Raw genomic sequence first — 21,037 nt, 5'->3', positions numbered from 1 at the left:
CTGTAGACTTGGCAAATCATTTTCAAGGTCCCCAGTGTCATTAAAATGGAAAGTAATTTTGAACTATGATTGTGAAGTGATTAAGTTTGATTTTGATCCAGGGAAACTTGGTAAACAAAGCAGGCTTGATACAAGGCCATCACTCATCACTCATATACATAGAATGGTTTGATCCTTTTTGTAATACAGTTTGAAATGTTCCTTCTGCATTTCTATTTTACAGCATAATAAAATAGGGGGCATAGGATGTTCTGTTAAATGAAATTTGGATTTAAGATTATGCAAAAGCATGCTCACCATTTCTTTTTCCTTACCCAACAGTCTGTAAAAGGATATACTTCTGGGTGATTAAATAAATAATGCAGAAGAAAAGCAGTAGACCCTGTTTACCATACACAATGTGAGAGAATATCATTATGAAATAATTATCTAATGACAAGTGTCATTTTATTATTTTAACAGTCAGCATAAAAGTGAATGCAATATACTTCTACTACTAAATTCACTAACATGCCTCTACACATCTCATAGAAAGAGCTACATGGCTAAATCTTGACAATCAGATAGGTTTGTTTACAATTCATATGCATCAGCATCCTAGAGATTGAGTTAGGTGCCTTTAAAATAAATAAATGTTGTTGAACTATAAAGCATACGCTTGGAAGAAATATCAATGACCAGAAGTTAATTATACAGTACTAAGAAAGTCATTATGGATTAATTGCACTCCAGCAAGAGGTGTATTTAGAAATCACAAGGCAAAGGAATAATAGTGTGAATGATTTCTATACAGCATGGCTTTCATGAACAGTTTTTCCACTTCTGGTTTAATGATAGGAGGACAAAGATCTCTCCCACACACACCCAAACCCAAGAAACATTATGACTGCAGGCTAAACATGAGTCAGCAGTGTGATGCGGTGGTCAAGAGGGCGAACGCCACCCTTGGTTGCATAGCCAGAAGTGTGGCTTCTAGATCAAGAGAGGTATTACTACCACTCTACACAACTCTAGTGCGCCCACAACTGGACTATTGTGTTCAGTTTTGGGCCCCTCATTACAGAAAGGATATAGCCAGGTTGGAGTCAGTGCAGCGTAGGGCCACAAGGTTGGTGGCCGGTTTGCAGGGGATGCCGTATGAGGCGAGACTGAGGGAACTGGGTCTCTTCAACCTGGACAAGAGGAGACTCAGAGGGGATATGCTGGCGACATACAGGTATGTGAGGGGATGTCACATGGAGATGGGTAGAGACTGTTCTTCCCTGCAGAGGAAGGCAGGACACGCTCCAATGGAGCAAAGCTCAGGGAGCTCCATTCCATTTGGATGCCAGGAAGCACTTCCTGACAGTCAGGACCCTGAGGGTGCGGAATGGGCTTCCACGAGAGGTGGTTGAGGCCCCATCGGTGCGGGTGTTCAAGGATAGGCTGGACGTCCACATGGTGGGCATGTCATGAGAGGAGCCGGCTGGTGTCAGAGGTCAGACTAGATGGCCCGGGAGGCCCCTTCTGACTCACTCTGTTTTCTGTGTTTCTATTAACATTATCTTCTGGGTTGCGGGGATAGCACAGCCATGTTACATCTGTATAGAATACATAATAGATCTCCAATACTTAAAAGTTGTATAATATTCTCAGTCAGCAGCAAAAGTGGCACTTCTCCCTGTATTTATTGTTATTAAGTGGGAATCTCCAAAATCACCTTTAAAATATGCTTAAATAAAATTTGGTAACAGCTTTACTTTCTGCTTGGATAAAGATCTAATCATTCTCAGAAGGAACCCTAAAGAGACCTAAATTACAGGATTAAACAGCAGACAGAACTAAGTATGTTTTCAGAACTGTATATATGGTATCCTGGCTGGTTGCCACGTATCCCATTTTGAATAAATACTTAGCCCTTCTTGCTTTTTATCCAGCCTAAGCAGGATTGTCAGACCTTTTCAGCTCAAGAGTCAAATTCTATTTCAGATATTCTCTGAGGTAATATTCCAGTGGTAGGTGAAGCTGAAGACAAATGGGCTGTGGCCAATAGACAAATAATATCAGCATCTTTTAGTTAAAACATCTTACTTCCAATAAGGAAGTCATAGGAGAGGCATTTCAATGTTTAAAAATGGGCAGAAAACAGCGTAAACTCCAGGAAGCTACCAAGCAGGAATTGGGGAGAAAGTGACCAAATCAGGGAAGAACTGAGGCTACCAGGAAACTGTGGAGGACAACACTGTGACTCCAGGTGGGTCACTTGCCATCCACCGACTCAACAACTCTAAATTTAAGGATCTAATGTAGTAGGGTCCAATGAGAATCCCACTTAATACACTGGAGAATGCCACAGGGTAGGCATTACCTGATTAGATGGACCAGTGGCTTGACTGAGGATAAGGCAGTGACATAATTCTTCATGTTTTCTGTGAATTCTTGCTAGGAAATCTTTGTGGAAACTGACCATTTGAACAAATTAAGTTACCATACACTGATAGAGCAACATTAATTTATTCTAATCTGGTCCTATAAGGATAAAGAGTGCACTAGAAAAATGTTTTAAAATAGATAAATAATGTTCATCTAGCTTGCTGCACTGGAAATTTGAGGAAAATGTCTTTACCAGCCTTGCAGCATGATATGCCAGCTCAGGATTCCAGGAACACATGAGGCCTGATGAATGCAGATTGTGTGCTCTCCTGATGAGAGACACCCCTGTTTTTGTACCCAGGTTTTGATCATGCCCACTGCCACATCATCCACTTCTAAATTCAGAAATGTGATCCTGGAGGCCAGGCACAATGATCCCAATGCACACTCAGAAATCAAATCCAAGGAAAGAAGACAGATACTACAATCTGCTTCAAGCAGGCCCAAAATGTACAAATGCCTAACTTACTAATTCATAAATTTTCAAAGAATGAAATGGCAAAGCATAACAGATTCAAAAGTTAATTCCATTCATATATAATACAAACACACTGTCTGCACTGTATGAAAGCTATAAATGGTTTCTTTGTAGTTGTTTCTATTGAAATACAGATAATTTCTTCTCATAATTATTATAGCTTATTTTCTGTACGCAAAGCAGGAGGGATAGAATATGCTTGTTATTGTAATGATGTATTTATTCCAAAGCTCAATTACAGAATGCAGAGGCTTCTGGATTTTGAAAAACTTCCAAATCCACTTTCATCTGAAGTCATTCATATTGAATTTTATTTTCCCAAAAGACGCAAGGTAAGAATGACATAGAAACCTGGAAACAGAGTGAGTCAGAACGGGTCTCCTGGGCCATCTAGTCTGACCCTGGCCCAAGTTGGCTCCACTCATCACCTGCCTACCATGTGCATGTCCAGCCTGTTGTCCCCTGTCCACTTCCATAGTTTGTCCAGATCCTTCTGGATCCAGAGTTGCTGCTCCTCAGTTGTGGCCATTGCCCCATTTTAATATAATCTGCAGATCTGATCAGAAGACTGGTCACCCCCTCTTCCAGGTCATTGATGACAAGATTGAACAGGATCAGTTCTAGGACAAAGCTCTGGGGGACCTCACTCATCACTGAGCGCCATCCTGAAAATTTCCCACTAACAGTTACCCTCTGCTTTCAGTCTGTCAACCATGCCCTAATCCAATTCAATTTCTCAACCAACTCTTCAATTTCTCAACCAGGATATCATGTGGCAATTTGTCAAAGACCTTGCTGAAATCTAGGTAAACCATATAGACGGTACCCCCTCCATCTAGACACCTTGAAACGTAATAGAATTCCACAAGGTCCATCTGGCAGGGCCCTTTTTGTGGAAGTCGTGCTGCATGGCCACCAACTTCCCTTCCCTATCTTAGGTTTTTAAAGGTTTCCCTATTATGAACCTTTCCATAGTCTTTCCTATAATGGACGTAACGGGCCTGTAATTCCCCATGTCCTCTCCACTACCCTTTCTGAAGCTTAAGATCACTGATGTCACCCTCCAGTCCTCTGGAAGCTCACCTATTCTCCACAAGGCCTCAAAAGTGGAGGCCAGCAGACGTGAAAGTACCCCTGACAACTCCCAAAGTACCCTCAGAGGCAACCTGTCAGAGCTTGGTGCCTTTGTAATGTCCAGTGCCCTGAGAAGCTCCGCAACTTCTAGGGGGTTGACTCTAATCAGTGCCCCTAAATCCATGGTTTCTGCCAGTCTTCCATGTAGCTGTCCTCCATCCTGCTTTGGGAAGAACATAGGGGCAAAATACTCATTTAGCATGTGTGCCTATTCCCTCACATGAGTCGCCCATTTCCCTTCCTCCTTACTAAGCAGACCCACCCCATGTCTCCCCTTCCTCTTGCTGTTTACATGTTCATAGAAGCCCTTTCTGTTGCCCCTGATGGTCTTTGCAACTCTCAACTCATAATCATAACAAAACATTCCTCATCCATGACTTAATTGTGGATGAGGGGGCTGACCTGGCTTGCATTACAGAGACCTGGGCAGGAGAGGGGGGGGATGTATCCCTCTCTCAACTGTGCCCACCTGGGTATCTGGTCTAGCACCAGCCACGTCCGGAGGGGAGGGGGGTCGCTTTAATTTATCGAACTCCTATTTCCCTTGTGGGGCTTCCTGTTCTCTCGAGACCAGGTCCAGAGTGCATATACCTGGCATTGGGTGACCAAGACAGATTGGGGATTTTGCTGGTGTACCATGCACCCTTCTGCCCATCAGACTCCCTGCCTGAGCTGACAGAGATCGTCCCGGACCTGATGTTGAGGATCCCCAGGATGTTGGTCCTGGGGGACTTCAATCTCCATGCCAAGACTGTTCTGACCAGGGCGGCTCAGGACTTCATGGCCTCCATGACAGCCATGGGGCTGTCTCAACATGTCATAGGCCCGATCCATGAATGTGGACACACGCTGGACCTGGTTTTCTTGATGAGGCAGGAAAAGGGTGATCTGAGGGTGAGGAATTTGTGTCTGACTCCCTTGTCATGGTCAGACCACTTCCTTGTGAGGTTTGAGTTTGATGGCGGCCTTTCCCTCTGTAAGAGTGCAGACCCTGTTGTGTTGGACTGCCCTCGGAGCCGGATGGGTCTGGATGGATTCCTGAAGTCTCTGGGGGATTTTCCGGTTGATAAAGCTGGAGCTCCTGTTGATGCTCTGGTTGAACTGTGGAGCTATTGACACGATCACTCCTAAGCATCCTCTCCTGCCCAGCAGAGCCCGTCCATCCCCATGGTACACATCTGAATTATGGGCAATGAGCTGGTTGGGAGACGTCTAGAGCATAGGTGGAGGAAATCACGGGATAAGTCTGACCGAACACGCTTATGAGCTCATTATCGAGCCTATGCTGTGGCGGTGAGGGTGGCGAAGAATTCTTCTCCACTTCCATTGCCTCCTCACAGTGCCATCCAACGGAGCTCTTTCGAGTGGTACATTGGCTAATACATTCTGGCTCTAAGAAAGATGCTGTACCACCTTCGATGGCCCGCTGTGATGACTTTGCCCAGCACTTTAAGGAGAAAATTGCTCAGATTCGTCATGAGCTGGACTCCACAAGTGATTCAGATCCTTTAGGGGAGATACCAATGACTCCATCTGGTCAGGTATTAATGGATGAGTTTCAGTTATTACGGCCTGATGATGTGGACAAGGTGCTTGGACAAGTATGTCCCACCACCTGCTTACTTGACCCTTGCCCATTGTGGCTGCTGACCAAAGCCAAACAAGGGATTGGTGCCTGGATCCTGGAGGTCATTAACTCCTCTCTGAGGGACGGCCGGGTGCCTGCCCCTCTAAAGGAGGCAGTAATCAGGACTGTCCTAAAGAAGGCGTCCCTAGATCCAGAGATGGCTGCCAATTATAGACCGGTGGCCAACATCCTGTTTTTGGGCAAGGTGTTGGAACGAGTGGTGGCGGGACAACTCCAAGCACTCTTGGATGAAACTGATTATCTGGACCCATTTCAGTCTGGCTTCAGACCCGGGTATGGTACTGAATCTGCCTTGGTCGCCCTGTTTGATGACCTGTGCAGGGAGAGAGACAGGGGGAGTGCGTCCCGTTGGTCCTCCTGGACTTCTCAGCAACTTTCAATACCATCGACCATGGTATCCTTCTAGATAGGCTGGCGGGACTGGGAGTAGGAGGCACTGCTTGGAGGTGGTTCTGCTCCTACCTCAGAGGCCGATTCCAGAAGGTGGTGTTGGGGGACTTTGGCTCTGCGCCATGGCAGTTATGCCATGGAGTACCACAGGGTTCCATTTTATGCTATTTAATATCTACATGAAACCGCTGGGAGAGGTCAGGAGGTTTGGGCTGCGGAATCTTCAGTATGCTGATGACACCCAGCTCTACCTCTCTTTTTCAACCGATCCAGCTGAGGCAGTGGCTGTACTGAACCGGTGCCTGGCCGAGGTAATGGGTTGGATGAGGGCCAATAAACTGAAGCTCAATCCAGATAAGATGGAGGTCCTGTTGGTGGGTGGATCAAGCTCCTGGGTAGGTGATTTGGACCTTGCCCTGGATGGGGTTGCACTCCCTCTGAAGGACAGGGTCTGCAGCTTGGGAGTGCTCCTTGACCCGGAGCTGTCCTTGGAAGCTCAAGTGACTGTGGTGGCGAGGAGCACTTTCCTTCAGCTTCGGTTAATCCATCAGCTGCGTCCCTACCTGGAGGAAGGTTGCCTAGCGATGGTGACTCATGCATTGGTTACTTCCTGGTTGGATTTCTGCAACGCGCTCTACGTGGGGCTGCCCTTGAAGACAGTCCAGATACTTCAGATGGTGCAAAATAGAGCAGCCAGGTTGCTGATGGGGACTGGGCGTTATTCTCATATAACCCCAGTCCTCTATCAGCTTCACTGGCTTCCCATTGAAGTCTGGGCTTAATTCAAGGTGCTGGTTATTACCTATAAAGCCCTTAACGGCTTGGAACCTGGATACTTAAAGGAGCGCCTTCTTCCATATTTGCCCTCCCGCCTCCTGAGATCAGCAGCAGAGGCCCTCCTCTGGGAACCCTCCATGAAAGATATTAGGAGGCAAAGTACCTGGAGGAGGGCTTTCTCTGCGGTGGCACCCTGCCTATGGAATGTGCTCCCCAGAGAGGTCCGCCTGGTGCCATCATTATTTGTTTTTCTGGGCCAGGTTAAGACCTTTTTATTTCAGCAATATTTTAATGTTTTAATATTGCTTCCTATATGTTTTAAGTGTAGCCAGTGTGGGCCTGTAATTTATTTATGTTATATTTTATGTCATTTCATTTATGTAAGCTGTCCTGAGGCTTTTGCAACAGGATGGTATATAAATATTTTAAATAAATAAATAATCAGCCTTAGTCTTGGAATGAACCCTTCTGCAATGGGCCTCCTCCTCCTCCTCCTCCTGGTAGACCCTTTTGTCTACTTGCCCCAGTGCCCATTTCCTACAGACATTCCTCTCAAAAAGTGAGATTAGTCTGGCAGGATTTTTTAAATAAATCCATCTCAGTTTCTATTAATCATTACATTTTCTTCAAGACACTTGCAGACTTATTTTAATATCTGATGTCAGATAAAATGGTCTGTAGTTCTCAGGTTCACCTTTCCCCCCGTTTTTGAAGATAGGATCAATGTTAGCCCTTCTCCAGTTGTCTGGCATTTCTCCTGTTTTCCAGGATTTATCAAAGATGGTTGTGGTTCTGAGAGTTCCTCCGCTAGCTCTTTTATGACTCTGGGATGGAGTTCATCAGGCCCTGGAGATTTGAAAGTGTTTATTTCACCTAGGTATTCCTTGACCATTTGTGTGTCAATCTTGGGCTGCCATCTCTCACTTTCAGCTTCTATTTCCTCTTGGTTGTAGATTTTCTTGAGGGAGAAGACTGAGGCGAAGTAGGAATTGAGTGCCTCTGCCTTTTCCTTGTCATCTGTTATCACTCTGCCACCCACTTTAAGTAGCTGGACACCCTTCTCATTCTCAAGTCTTTTTTTGAAGAAGGTTTTCTTGTTTTTAGCATTCCTTGCTAATCTCACTTTATTTCTTGCTTTAGCCTTCCTGATGCTGTCCCTGCAATTCCTTGCTATCTGTTTATATTCATCCTTTGTGGCCTGTCCTACTTCCACTTCCTGTACATGTTCTTTTTTTCATTCAGGCTTTTTTTGTGGAGCCACCTGGGATCCCTCTGTTGTCTTCTACATTTTTTTTGTTGGAATTCTTTGTAGTTGTGCTTGAAGTCCCCCTCCCCCACCAAGATTTCCCACCCCTCTTGGACCCTTTTTTCCTTTAAGAGTGAGATGCCCTGGCACCTTGCTTATCATTGTTTTTTGTTGGCTTTGAGTTCATTCAATTTGGCTTTCTTGAAGTCCAGGATAGTGTTTGGCTGCCGTGTTAACCTTTTGTCTCCTTTATAATTGAGAATTCAAGTATCACATGGTAGTTTTCCCCCAGGCATCTTGTCCACTGAGTCATCTTTGTTAGTATTAAATCAAGTATAGCTGTTCCTCTCATTGCTACTCTACCTTCTGTTAGAGGGAGTCGTCAGCAACTCATGTCAGGAATCGCTTGGAGGGACCATGTTTGGCAGAAATTGTCTCCCTGCATATATCAAAGAGAGTCAAGAACTCATGATTCTTCTGGAAAACTCTGGCAAGTGGCTTTTCAAAAGTTGCATCCTTGTTCCTTCTTTGACCGGGTGGCTGGTAATACATATATGTGAATAACTATGTTTTTCTTAACTTTTGTTCCCTTTAAATTTAGCCAGATGCTCAATGGAGCTACTAAATTCCTCTTCTTGAATTTCAGTGCAGATACTTGTGTCTCTCACATATAGTGCAACTTCACCTCCCATTTTGTCCTTTCTATTTTTCTTGAACAGGTTGTATTCATCAATTGTAGACTTCCAGTCATGTGAGACATCCCATGAAGTTTCCGTTATTCCTCTAAGATCATAATTGCCCTCATGTACTATGAGCTCAAGTTTGAGTTGTTTTCCATACTCTGGGCATTGGTGTAGAGACATTGAAGTTCATTCTTGCTGTGTCTTGGTTTCTTCCTACATTTTTTGGGATACTGCTGTTGGGCCCTGACTGAGGTCTTTTCTCTGTTGGGATATATAAATCTTTGCCAGGTGATGGTATGGCATGTTGTACTTCTCCCTCCCCTATACAGTTTAGTTTAAAGCTCTCCTGATGAAGTTTTTCATGTAGTGACCAAACATCTGCTTCCCGTTCTTTGTGTGGTAAGTAGAAGATTACTGTGACTAACAAACTAGAGCAGGAAAAGCCATGGATCGTTTGGTAATTAATACAGGCATTGTGATTAGAATGGGTAAAGCTATATAGTTCACTTAATGATTAATATAGTTATTATGATTAACACAAACTGATAGACTACAAGATGTAATTGGTAGACATGGCATTAAACTTTTGAACTTAGAATCCAAGATATGGCTGCGTAATAAGCTAATGCATATTAGTGGTGCCTCCTACTATGACTCAGAGGGTCATTAACATGAACATGGGACATATGAGCGGGGGGGGGGTAACATACCAAGGAGAAGTATGATGAAGGCGGACGGGAAGAATGTGAACTCCCAGTATCCCACCAATAGGAAAAAGGAGGCAGGGACTTTGTGCGTGAAGTAGGCAATAAAAGGCTGTATAAACTGCTCCCCAGTGCACTACCTTTGGGGTGAGTGCCCGGTCTGGCCAGAACGTATTAAACTGTTGCTGCTTGGTACTTTGCCTCCTGTATCGTCATTGCTTGGATTCCATTCCTTACAACTGGGGGCTCGTCTGGGATCCTAGCTCGTCCTAGGTGAGTATTTCTCCAGCCTGCACCAGGGAGACATGTCCTGTCGATTTTGGCGGCCTAGGTCAGGTGGAGGGACCACCTGGGCGCAGCTCTATTTAAAATTTTGGATGAAATACGGGAACAAAGAGAAGCAGCCGGGAAGGGGCTCTGTTGGTGGGACCAACGGATGGGAGCCAATGCCGTGGTCACCAGGCAACTCCATACATGGACCAAGGTAAGAAGTGAGTGGGACTCCCAGTACTGCCTTGGTGGTGAACAGTGGGGAGGAAACCTCTGGCGAAGGCTTGAGAGAGAGTGATTGAGACATACAAAGGAGTACGAAGCGAGTGTGGAGTCCAGATCCGCAGTTCCTATCCTCCGTGAGGAGGACAGCCGGAAAAGGACGAAGCAGATGCATTGGCTGACTGACTGGAAGCCTTGGGAAAATTATTGAGGGTCACTAGCAAGTGTTAAGTCCACTAGGGACGACAACAGGTTCCGCTCCTGACCTACTAGGGACTAAGATATCTGAAAGACAGGCATGGGATCCTCAGGATCAAAAGCCAAGCCCGAGGAGGACAAGAACGGGGGCAAATTACCCCAAATTCCTCCCAACTGTCCCTTGGAACAGATGTTGGAACATTGGGAAGGACCCCTGAAAAAAGTAGGCAAAAGATGATTAATTACTGTTGTTTTGTTTGGACAAAAGAATGTATTCGACCCCCAGCAATATTCTGGCCCCGATTTGGAGCAGATGAGGGCTGGTTATGCCAGGTCCTAAACATTTATGTAAATAATGACCCTTTCTCTCAAGAAGAATCTGACTGTGCTGATTGTTGGTTACAAGCAGCCCCTGTAGGAATCTATGCCCTACAACCAAAAGAGAAAAGGGAGAAGGGGATTCAAATGTGGGAACCATTGAATCATCTTCCCCCACCCTATGCTCCTCCGTCTCAAGAAGAGAAGAAAGAGATGGAGAGGGAGCATAAGGAGCAGGAAGAACCCATGGCTCTGGTATTAGAGAATCCTCCACTGGAGTCTGTGGTAACAAATAGATACCCTGGACTTGAAAAGGGGCACGAACAATGTAAAAGGGGTATTAGAAATGTAGAAATAGGGACAAGGACCAGAAAGAGAAAACAAGCGTCAGAAGGGCTATACCCTTTAAGAGAGGTCCCCACAGGGGAACAAAGGGTTGGATATGTCAATGCGCCCTTGACCAGTGGAGAAGTAAGGGCTTTTAAAAAGGAAATGAAATCTCTAATGAAAGACCCAGTTGGATTAGCAGAACAACTAGATCAAGTCCTAGGACCAAACATCTACACCTGGGAGGAACAAATGTCCATTATAAATACCCTCTTTATGGGGGAAGAAAGGGGACTAATAAGAAGAGCAGCTTTGAGGGAGTGGGAAAGACAAAACCCGCCAGCAGCTGGGGTTGAATTGGCCGAGGATAAATTTCCCAATGTGGACCCCCGGTGGGATCACAATACTTCGGCGGATCGTACAAAGATGAAGGAACTTAGAGGATTACTTGTAGTGGGAATTAGAGAGGCAACTCCGAAAACCCAAAATCTGGCCAAGGCATTTGAAATTCAACAAGAAAAAGATGAGAACCCATCAGCCTTTCTACAAAGGCTGAAAGATAGGTTTAGGAAATTCTCAGGACTAAAACCTGAAGACCCAGTTTCAGAAGGAGTACTGAAGATTCATTTTGTGACTAAATCATGGCCAGATATTCAAAGATAATTACAAAAAATAGAGGACTGGAATGAGAAGTCTATTGAGGAATTACTTAGAGAAGCCCAGAAAGTATATGTATGAAGAGAAGAGGAAAATCAGAAAAGACAGGCTAAGGTAATGGTGTCAATGGTGGGAGAAGTGGTAAGGGGAATGAGATCTCGACCATACCCTAAAAGAGCCATCTTCTCCCAGTGAGCTAGCGAGGAAATGCAGAGAAGGATAAGGCCTGAGAAGGAATGGGGAAGATCCCCTTACACAAATGAAGGGAGGGAAAGAAAAGGTGAAAGAATTAGAACAGCAAATTGTTTTCATTGTGGGAAAAAGGGACACCTGAAAAGAGAGTGTCCAGAATTGAAGAGGGAACAAGAACTGGTTCCCTTGATGTAATTTGATGAGGACTAGGAAACTCAGGGATTCTTTTATATATGGTCCTACCCAGAACCCTTGATAAATGTAAAGGTGGGACCACAGGAGGGGGAGGTTGTCTTTTTAGTGGATACAGGGGCAGCCCGGACGTCTATAAACTCTATACCTCCAGGAGTGAAATTGTTCACTGAATGGTTAGAAGTATCAGGAGTGAAAGGAGATGGGTTCCCAGTGGCTAAATGCCAACCCACTACCCTTAGAGTAGGGAAAGAGAGTATAACTCAAAGTATTCTGTATATTCCAGAGGCAGGATGTAGCCTCCTAGGAAGAGATTCTATCATAGGTTTAGGGCTCAATTTGAAAAGTCAGGAGGGCACTCTAAAAGTTACCTTAGCCCTCCTTAAAGAAGATAAAAAAAGGATCAACCCTGTGGTATGGGCTGGTCCAGGGAACTGGGGGCGACTTGATATGCTCCCTATAAAAATTCAATTGAAAAATCCAGGGGAAGTGGTGACCCAAAGGCAGTATCCTATACCACAGGAAGGAAGGAGAGGCCTTAAGCCAGTGATAGAGGGATTATTGGAGGATGGCTTATTGGAACCTTGCATGTCCTCGTACAATACCCCGATTCTCCCACTCAGAAAGCCTGATGGGACCTATTGCTTGGTGCAGGATTTGAGAAAAATTAATGAAATAGTGGTAGTCAGGCATTCTGTAGTCCCGAATCCTTAAACTCTCTTGAGTAGGATTCCTCACAAACACAAATGGTTCTTGACAGTCGATTTGAAGGATGCATTTTGGTGCTGTCCTTTGCATGAACAGAGCAGAGATCTTTTTGCATTTGAATGGGAGGATCCTCAAACAGGATGCAGGCAACAGCTCCGTTGGACGATCCTCCCCCAGGGATTCACGGAACCTCCGAACTTATTCGGACAAGCTTTAGGACAACTATTGGAAACATTTAAAACACCAACAGGGATCACTCTCCTCTATCTACTGTCAGGGGAAAAGAGCAAATTAGTAGCCAAGGCTACCAACTACCTACTCAATAGGACAATCTGGGCTGAGGGTTTCAAGGAAGAAATTACAATATGTAGAACAAGAAGTAAAGTATTTAGGACATTTGATTAGTGAGGGAAAGAGGAGAATTAATCCAGAAAGGATACAGGGCATTGTGGAACTGCCTCTGCCTCGCACAAAGCGGGAACTTCGAAAATTTCTGGGATTAGTGGGATATTGCAGGCTTTGGTTAGAAGCCTATGCTCAAAAGACAAAAGGGTTATATGGGAAATTGCTAGAGTCAGAACCAGAAAAGCTACACTGGGAGGAGGAAGAAGTAAAATGGGTAGAACAGTTAAAGCAAGAGTTAATATTGGCACCTGTTTTGGCCCTCCCTTCATTGGAAAAGCCTTTCCATTTATTTGTGAATGCCCAGGGAGGGACGGCATTGGGGGTCCTGGCCCAGGATTGGGGAGGAAGAAAACAGTCAGTGGCTTTCCTCTCCAAAATCTTGGACCCGGTCTCCTGAGGATGGCTGAAATGTGTTCAGGCAGTGGCAGCTACCACCCTCTTAGTGAAAGAAGCTAGGAAGCTGACATTTGGAGGGGCCTTAGTGGTCAGCACTCCTCACCAAGTGAGGAGCATACTAACTCAGCAAGCAGGGAGGTGGCTAACGGAATCCCAGATCCTGAAGTATGAAGCTATACTATTGGAAAGGGATGACTTGGTGTTGAGTGTAGACTCACGGGTAAATCTGGCCACTTTTCTGTGGAAAGGGGATGAAAAACAGCATGAATTGGAACATCAATGCTTAGATTTGATTGAATACCAAACCAAGGTGAGATCAGATTTGAGGGAGCAGCCCTTCCCTTTAGGGGAGGGATTGTTTATCAATGGGTCCTCTATGGTGATCAATGTGTAGTGGCAAAATGGATAAGCCATAATAGAGGGAGTAGGAGGATCCATAAGGGCACACGGGGCCTTACCATCTGATTGGTCAGCACAAACCTGTGAGCTCTATGCACTAGATCAAGCTCTGAAGTTAAGTGGAGAGGAGGGAACCATATACACGGATTCTAAATATGCTTTTGGAGTAGCGCACACCTTTGGAAAAATATGGGAAGAATGGGGACTCATAAATAGTAAAGGAAAAAGTTTGGCCCACCAAGAACTCATCACCCAGACCCTCCATGATCTTTTACTGCCCTCTGAGATAGTGGAGCATGTGAATGGCCACCAAAAGGGGGATTCCTTCAAAGCTAGAGGGAATCGGTTAGCGGATGAAGTAGCTAGGGAACTCTGTGAAGGATTAACACCAGTGTTCATGTTTACCCCAAGGATCCCGGTCCCGCAGGTAAACCCTATTTTTACCAAAAAAGAGAAGGAACAGCTCAAGGGAATAGGCGCTATTAAATCCCAGGAAGGAAAATGGGTATTGCCAGATGGGAGGCAAATGGTTAACAAGCAGATTATGCGTGAGTTGATGAGAATTTTACATCAAGGAAGCCACTGGGGAACTCAAGCCATGTGTGACCTCATGCTCCGTAACTTTGGATGTGTGGGGATACCCACGGTGGCGAAGCAAGTGGTGGAAGGATGCCTAATTTGCAAAAAGGTGAATAAGCAGGTACTTAGGAAGCAGCCTGTAGGAGGCAGGGAGCCAGGACTCCGACCATTTCAAAGCACACAAATAGATTTCACAGAACTTCCAGCAGTAGGTACTCTAAGGTATCTTTTGGTCTTGGTGGATCACCTGACTGAGTGGGTGGAAGCCTATCCTCTGGCTTCAGCCACAGCGAGCGGGGTGGCCAAGATAATATTAGAACAGATAATACCTCAGTATGGAATAGTAGAAAGAGTGGACTCAGATCAAGGCAGTCATTTTACATCTAAAGTCCTACAAGGAATAATGGAAGGGATAGGGATCAGCTGGGGATATCATACTCCTTGGCATCCTCCCTCATCGGGCAAAGTGGAAAGAATGAATCAGACCCTAAAGAAGTGTTTATCCAAATTAGTGGTAGACACCCGTCTACCCTGGACTAAGTATCTACCCATTGCTCTACTCCGCATACGCACTGCTCCCCGTAAGGATGTGGACATATTGCCCTATGAAATGTTGTTTGGACTCCCGTACATGGGAGCGGTAGAGGCCCTCCCTAGCTACAAATCCAAAGATAAATTCTTGCAGAACTATATACTGGGGATTTCTTCTTCTTTGTCTACCCTCAGGGAAAAGGGACTCCTGGCTCAGACTGCGCCTCTGGAATTTGTGGTGCATCGATTCAACCCTGGAGATTGGGTCCCGATTAAAACCTGGAAAAACTCGAAATTACAAGCTGACTGGGAAGGTCCCTTTCTGGTATTACTAACAACTGAAACATCCCTGCGGACAAAAGAAAAAGGGTGAACCCATTACACCCGGGGAAAAGGGCCCGTTTCACCACCAGAACAGGAGGAGTGGGTGGTGTCTGCTGGAAACAAACCTCTGAAACTTCAGCTATGCCGGAAGGACCTGAAGCAGCATGGGAGGACTGGTCAGGTGACTTAAGAGCCTAGTCCTCGGATGTGTTGGTTCTGTGAGTGTAGCTGCTGGTGTGTGTGTTGCTGCTGTGCACATTGTCCCAATTGTGCACCTGTACACACTGATTGTACCAGTGAGTGTGACATTATGTTAATAGAGGACTGGCTAGACCAGGAGGAAGAACAGGACATGGCTCGAAGTAACATTATGGTGCCTTGTCCTCCCAATGGGTGTGGGAACACATGAGGACACGTCTAATTCTGGGTTTGAGGATTGTGCCCCTTGCATCAAACAGACTAAATATCACAACCAGATCAACCAGACTCTGATATACCATACAGAGTATAATTTTAGAGACCCGATCAGGAGATGTCAATATCAGAGGGTTATGTATTCCAAGTGTAATACCACAAAGGGGATTGTTTGCTATGATCCCAAAGTACCTCCATTTAGAACTTACCTGGAAATCAGGTCGGCAGTAGCTAATGAAAGGTGGGAAGGGGATGAAAAGTTCATAACATCGGTCCAGGTATTTGAAATGCACAGGCCCGTTAACTTAACCTTTGATGCCTGCCAAGTATTAGGAATGAATGCGGTCAAGTATTCATGTGGTAGCATGAACTGGGTATGGGCCTATGCGAAAGACCATAAATACTTGTGTAAGGAAAAACCCACGGATGCATATCGATCTTCTTACCCCTTCACAATAGGATCTCCCTGCTTTAGTCCTAAGGAATGTGCGGGATGGAGTTGTGTCAGCTGGAGTACCAGTAACTATGGAACTATGCAAGGAAAAATTATAACCCTGTTTAAGGGCCAAACCCCTGCGGCCTGCTCTCTTTTTACTTGTAATCCGGTAATGCTTCAAACTATTCCATCCCTATTGGAAGGTGCGCAGAGAAGACAGGAGATGACTCAACATTTTGGGTTTGGAATTGATGGATCAGGACTGGATCCAACTACCCTCTTAACTTTAAGGGTAGTAAATTGGACGCACACTGAATATTCCATTCCTTTTATGAGGTGCTAAGTGAATCAGAAGTCCAAATGAAGGAATGGACCTGTTTAAAAAGGGCCAAGAATTTGTTTATAAATTTAGCTGAGAAAATTGCAAGCTCATTAAAAGTCACTAATTGTTATGTGTGTGGAGGAACTAATATGGAAGAGCAATGGCCATGGAAAGCCCAGAAAATAGTTTTAGGCAACCTGACTCACATAAATTTTACTCAGTTTCATGACCCCTATGGCCCATCAGCATGGGGGCTGGCAACCTCTATAGTGGGGCATACTTGTGTGAGTAGGTCATGTGGGGATCCTTTTAACAAGGATATGGGGAGCCTAGTGTGCGAAACCACATACGTGGCAAACCAGTCCTCTTGATGGTACCCCACTCCCACACACCCAGGAATGATAACCAGAAATCCTTTTCCCACCCACACACACTTACATGAGGTTTGGATCAATGGTCGTAATGCTTCTCTAGCATGGAAAGCTCCAGCAGGTCTGTACTGGATATGTGGAAAGAATGCATACCCCTCATCACCAGAAGGATAGTGTGGGGCCTGTGTACTAGGCACAATAAGGCCCAGCTTCTTCCTGATCCCAGTAACCAGAGGAGAAAGGTTAGGGGTCATGGTATATGATGACCTAAGGAGAAGCAGAAGAGGGGTAGGAAGAGGTCTAAAGATTGGAAATTGGAAAAATGATGAATGGCCTCCTGAACGGATAATCCAGTACTACGGCCCGGCTACCTGGGCCGAGGATGGGATGTATGGATATCGAACCCCTATATATATGTTAAATAGAATTATCAGATTGCAGGCAGTACTGGAGGAATCACTAATGAAACCTCAATAGCACTGTACGTACTGGTAAAACAGAATGCCCAGATGAGAGCAGCCATTTACCAAAATCGATTAGCATTGGATTACCTCTTAGCTGAAGAAGGTGGAGTGTGTGGAAAATTCAACCTCACAAATTGTTGTCTCCAGATAGATGAAACAGGAAGGATTATCGAAGAAATAACCGATCGAATGAGGAAACTGATTCATGTCCCAGTCCAGAAATGGAGAGGAATTTTGGAATCCATCGGACTGGGAGATTGGTTAGGAGACCGGAAAAAAATATTACTAATGGTCGGAATGGTGTTTGGAGGACTGTCACTCTTGCCCTGTTCGGTTCCATTGGTAATGAGAATGGTGCAGAGAACTATAGAATCCATCCACGTAGTAACTACCCACAAATGTAATTCCCAGGGGCAGTGAATAATGACCTTCTCAGTGGTGCTGAAACATGAGGAGTTTGAAGCTGAAAAGGCTATGCTACAGGGACTTTTAGGAAAACCCAGTGAAGAATTAGTCACAGTAAGATAGAACCAAAAGAAAAAGGGTGGATTGTGAGAAGTAGAAGATTTCTGTGACTAACAAACTAGAGCAGGTAAAACTATGGATCGCTTGGTGATTAATAAAGGTATTGTGATTAACAAACTAGAACAGGTAAAGCCATGGATCACTTAGTGATTAATAAAGGTATTGTGATTAGAATGGGTAAAGCTATATAGATCACTTAATGATTAATATAGTTATTGTGATTAACACAAACTGATAGACTACAAGATGTAATTGGTAGACATGGCATTAAATTTTTGAACTTAGAATCCAAGGTACGGCTGCGTAATAAGCTAATGCATATTAGTGGTGCCTCCTACTATGACTCAGAGGGTCATTAACATGAACATGGGACGTATGAGCTGGGGGGGCGGGGTAACATACCAAGGAGTAGTATGATGAAGGCAGACGGGAAGAATGTGAACTCCCAGTATCCCACCAATGGGAAAAAGGAGGCAGGGACTTTGTGCGTGAAGTAGGCAATAAAAGGCTGTATAAACTGCTCCCCAGTGCACTACCTTTGGGGTGAGTGCTTGGTCTGGCCAGAATGTATTAAACTGTTGCTGCTTGGTACTTTGCCTCCTGTATCGTCATTGCTTGGATTCCATTCCTTACATTTGTGAGCCAATAGTCCATCTTCCAGGAACCTTAGTTTGTGGTCACAGAATCCAAATCTCTCTTTACTGTACCACCATTGTAAACAGTCATTCGCTTGAAGGATTTTGCTTTCTGTAAAAGTTCCTCTTCCATGTACTGGTAGGATTGGAGAAAAGTCCCAGTGTTTTTTATTTTCCTCCCTTAAGCTTCAAAGTCTGATGTTATGTCATCAAAGCTTCTCCTAGCAGTGTCATTAGGTCCCCTGTTGATGAGAAGGGTCATTTATCAGTGAATTGTATGAGTAAAGATGCGTGAACTTATTGGTTATATCATTAATCTTAGCTCCAGGAAGACAACATACTTGGTAATTGTGTGGGTCCTTGCAAAATATGTATTTTTCCATCTTGTACAACAGTGAATCTCCCACAACTATCACTCTTCTCCTTTTGTTGTTACAAACTTTGATATCTTTTTCCTTACTTGATTGACCTTTTGATTCTTTGTTCAGAGTTATTCTGTGTGTCATGTAGCTCTTTCACAGGAGTTTCTTGCTCCTTTCTTCATCAATTAACTTAAAGCAGTTCAAGACTTCCACTGTTTCCACTAGTGAAGGGTGTCTTCTTTTGCATTTAACTGTTACCTTGTTCCAGGGAGTTTCCTCATTTTCCCTTCCCTCGGGGTTCTCTTTTCTGCTTCAGCTTGTTGATGCACTTCTTCCTTTAGGACTATACTTAGCTGTTGTAGTTCCACTGCTCTGTCTAATCATGCCTGTCAAAACCCTGACCAAAAATGTGCATTCTTCACAATAGACCACAATGTTTAAAATGCACATTTTGGGGAAGCGTTTCATATTTTGCAGATTCATGACTTTTCTGAAGTGCAGATTTGTACCAACATGTACAAATATACTGTGGAGGCTGTGAGAAGACCAATTCTAAAAAAGCCAAACCTGGACCCAGAGACCTTTGCCAATTATGGCTGGTGGTAAACATCATAATTTTGGGCGATTTGTGCTTGAGCGGGTGGTGGACAAGCTGCTCCAGGCACTCTTGGATGAAACAGATTATCTTGATCCACTTCCAGATTATCTTGATCCATGCTGATCACATTCTCAGATGATACTAAACTGGGGGTGCTGGCAACAATTGAGGAGCAGGTATGCCAGATCCAAAAGGATCTGAACAGACTATGGACGTGGGCAGGGGACAACAGGATGGTGTTCAATGTGGATAAGTGCAAGGTCTTGCACTTGGGGCATAGGAATAGCTGTCGTAAGTACAGGTTAGGTGATAAGTGGCTGGAGAGCAGCACTTGTGAAGGGATCTCAGGGTACTGGTCAACTGCAGTCTTAACATGAGTCAGCAGTGTGACACAGTGGTCAAGAGGGTGAATGCCACCCTTGGTTGCATAGCCAGAAGAATGACTTCCAGATTGAGAGAGGAATTACTGCCACTTTATATGAATCTGGTAAGCTTGCAACTGGAGTACTGAGTTCATTTCTGGGCTCCACATTATAGGAAGAATATAGTCATGTTGGAATCAGTGCAGCATAGGGTCACAAGGATGGTGGCCAGATTGCAGGGAAAGCCATTTGAGGCAAGACTGAGGGAACTGGGTCTTTTCAGCCTGGAGAAGAGGAGACTCCAAGAGGATCTGTTGGTGATATATGTGAGGGGGTGTCACACTGAGGTGGGTAGAGACTTGTTTTCTCCCACAGAGGAATGCAGGATATGTTCCAATGGAGCAAAGTTCAGGGAATCAAGGTTCAATTTATATGCCAGAAAGTACTTCCTGACAATCAGGACCCTGAGAGTATTGAATAGGCTTCCATGGGAAGTGGTTGAAGCCCCATCGGTAAGGGTGTTCAAGGATAGGCTGGACGTGCACATGGGAGGCATGTCATGTGTGGAGCTGGCTGGAGCTGGGGCTCAGACTAGATGGCCCAGGAGGATCCTTCTGACTTGTGCTGTTTCTATGTTTTATTTCAATAGGCTTTCTACACTATTGCCCATGGTGTCTTGTTGGACAGGCTGGCTGGGTTGGTACTTGGAGGCACGGTATTACAGTGGCTTTACTCCTTCCTGGAAGGCCATGTCACAGCCATACATTGCAACTGGGAAAACCATAGCCTTGAGTATACGCACTTTTGTCAGCAGGGTGATGTCTGTGGTTTTTAGTACGCTGTCTAGATTTGCCATAGCTTTCCTCCCCAGGAGCAAGCGTCTTTTAATTTCTTGGCTGCAGTCCCCATCTGCGGTGATCTTGGAGCCCAGGAAAATAAAATCTGTCACTACCTCCACTTCTTCCCCATCTATTTGCCAGGAAATGATGGGACCAGATGCCATGATCTTAGTTTTCTTAATACTGAGTTTCAAGCCAACTTTTGCACTCTCCTCTTTCACCTGCAGCAAGAGGCTCTTTAGTTCCTCTTCACTTTCTGCCATTAGAGTGATATCATCTGCATATCTGAGGTTGTTGATATTTCTCTCAGCAATCTTAATTCCAACTTGTGATTCATGTTGGCAATTTGATCTCTAGTTGGCAATTTGATCTCTACCTATGGAATGTGCTCCCCAGAGAGGTCTGCCTGGCGCCGTCATTATTTGTTTTTTGGCGCCAGACCAAGACCTTTTTATTTTAAAGTTATTTTAATTGTTAATTTATTGCTTGTATTTATTGGGTTTTTATGTATGTGCTGAG

General features: G+C 44.7%; 1 protein-coding gene and 1 long non-coding RNA gene across 2 annotated transcripts in view; one reads left to right on the top strand and one right to left on the bottom strand.

Moving 5' to 3' along the window:
* TCERG1L (transcription elongation regulator 1 like) overlaps nt 1–21,037 on the bottom strand; it is a 200,112-nt gene that overhangs the window by 102,401 nt on the left and 76,674 nt on the right. The gene's annotated exons all lie outside the window — the stretch shown is intronic.
* On the top strand, nt 999–19,951 carry LOC123018524. The gene is made up of 3 exons (XR_006413792.1): nt 999–1,084; nt 1,242–1,245; nt 19,881–19,951. It is a non-coding gene; the product is annotated as an uncharacterized LOC123018524 (long non-coding RNA).

This window comes from Varanus komodoensis, unplaced genomic scaffold, assembly GCF_004798865.1.
Source record: "Varanus komodoensis strain SLA01 unplaced genomic scaffold, ASM479886v1 scaffold11, whole genome shotgun sequence".
Classification (NCBI taxonomy): Eukaryota; Metazoa; Chordata; class Lepidosauria; order Squamata; family Varanidae; genus Varanus; species Varanus komodoensis.
This window is presented reverse-complemented; position numbering and strand designations above follow the sequence as displayed.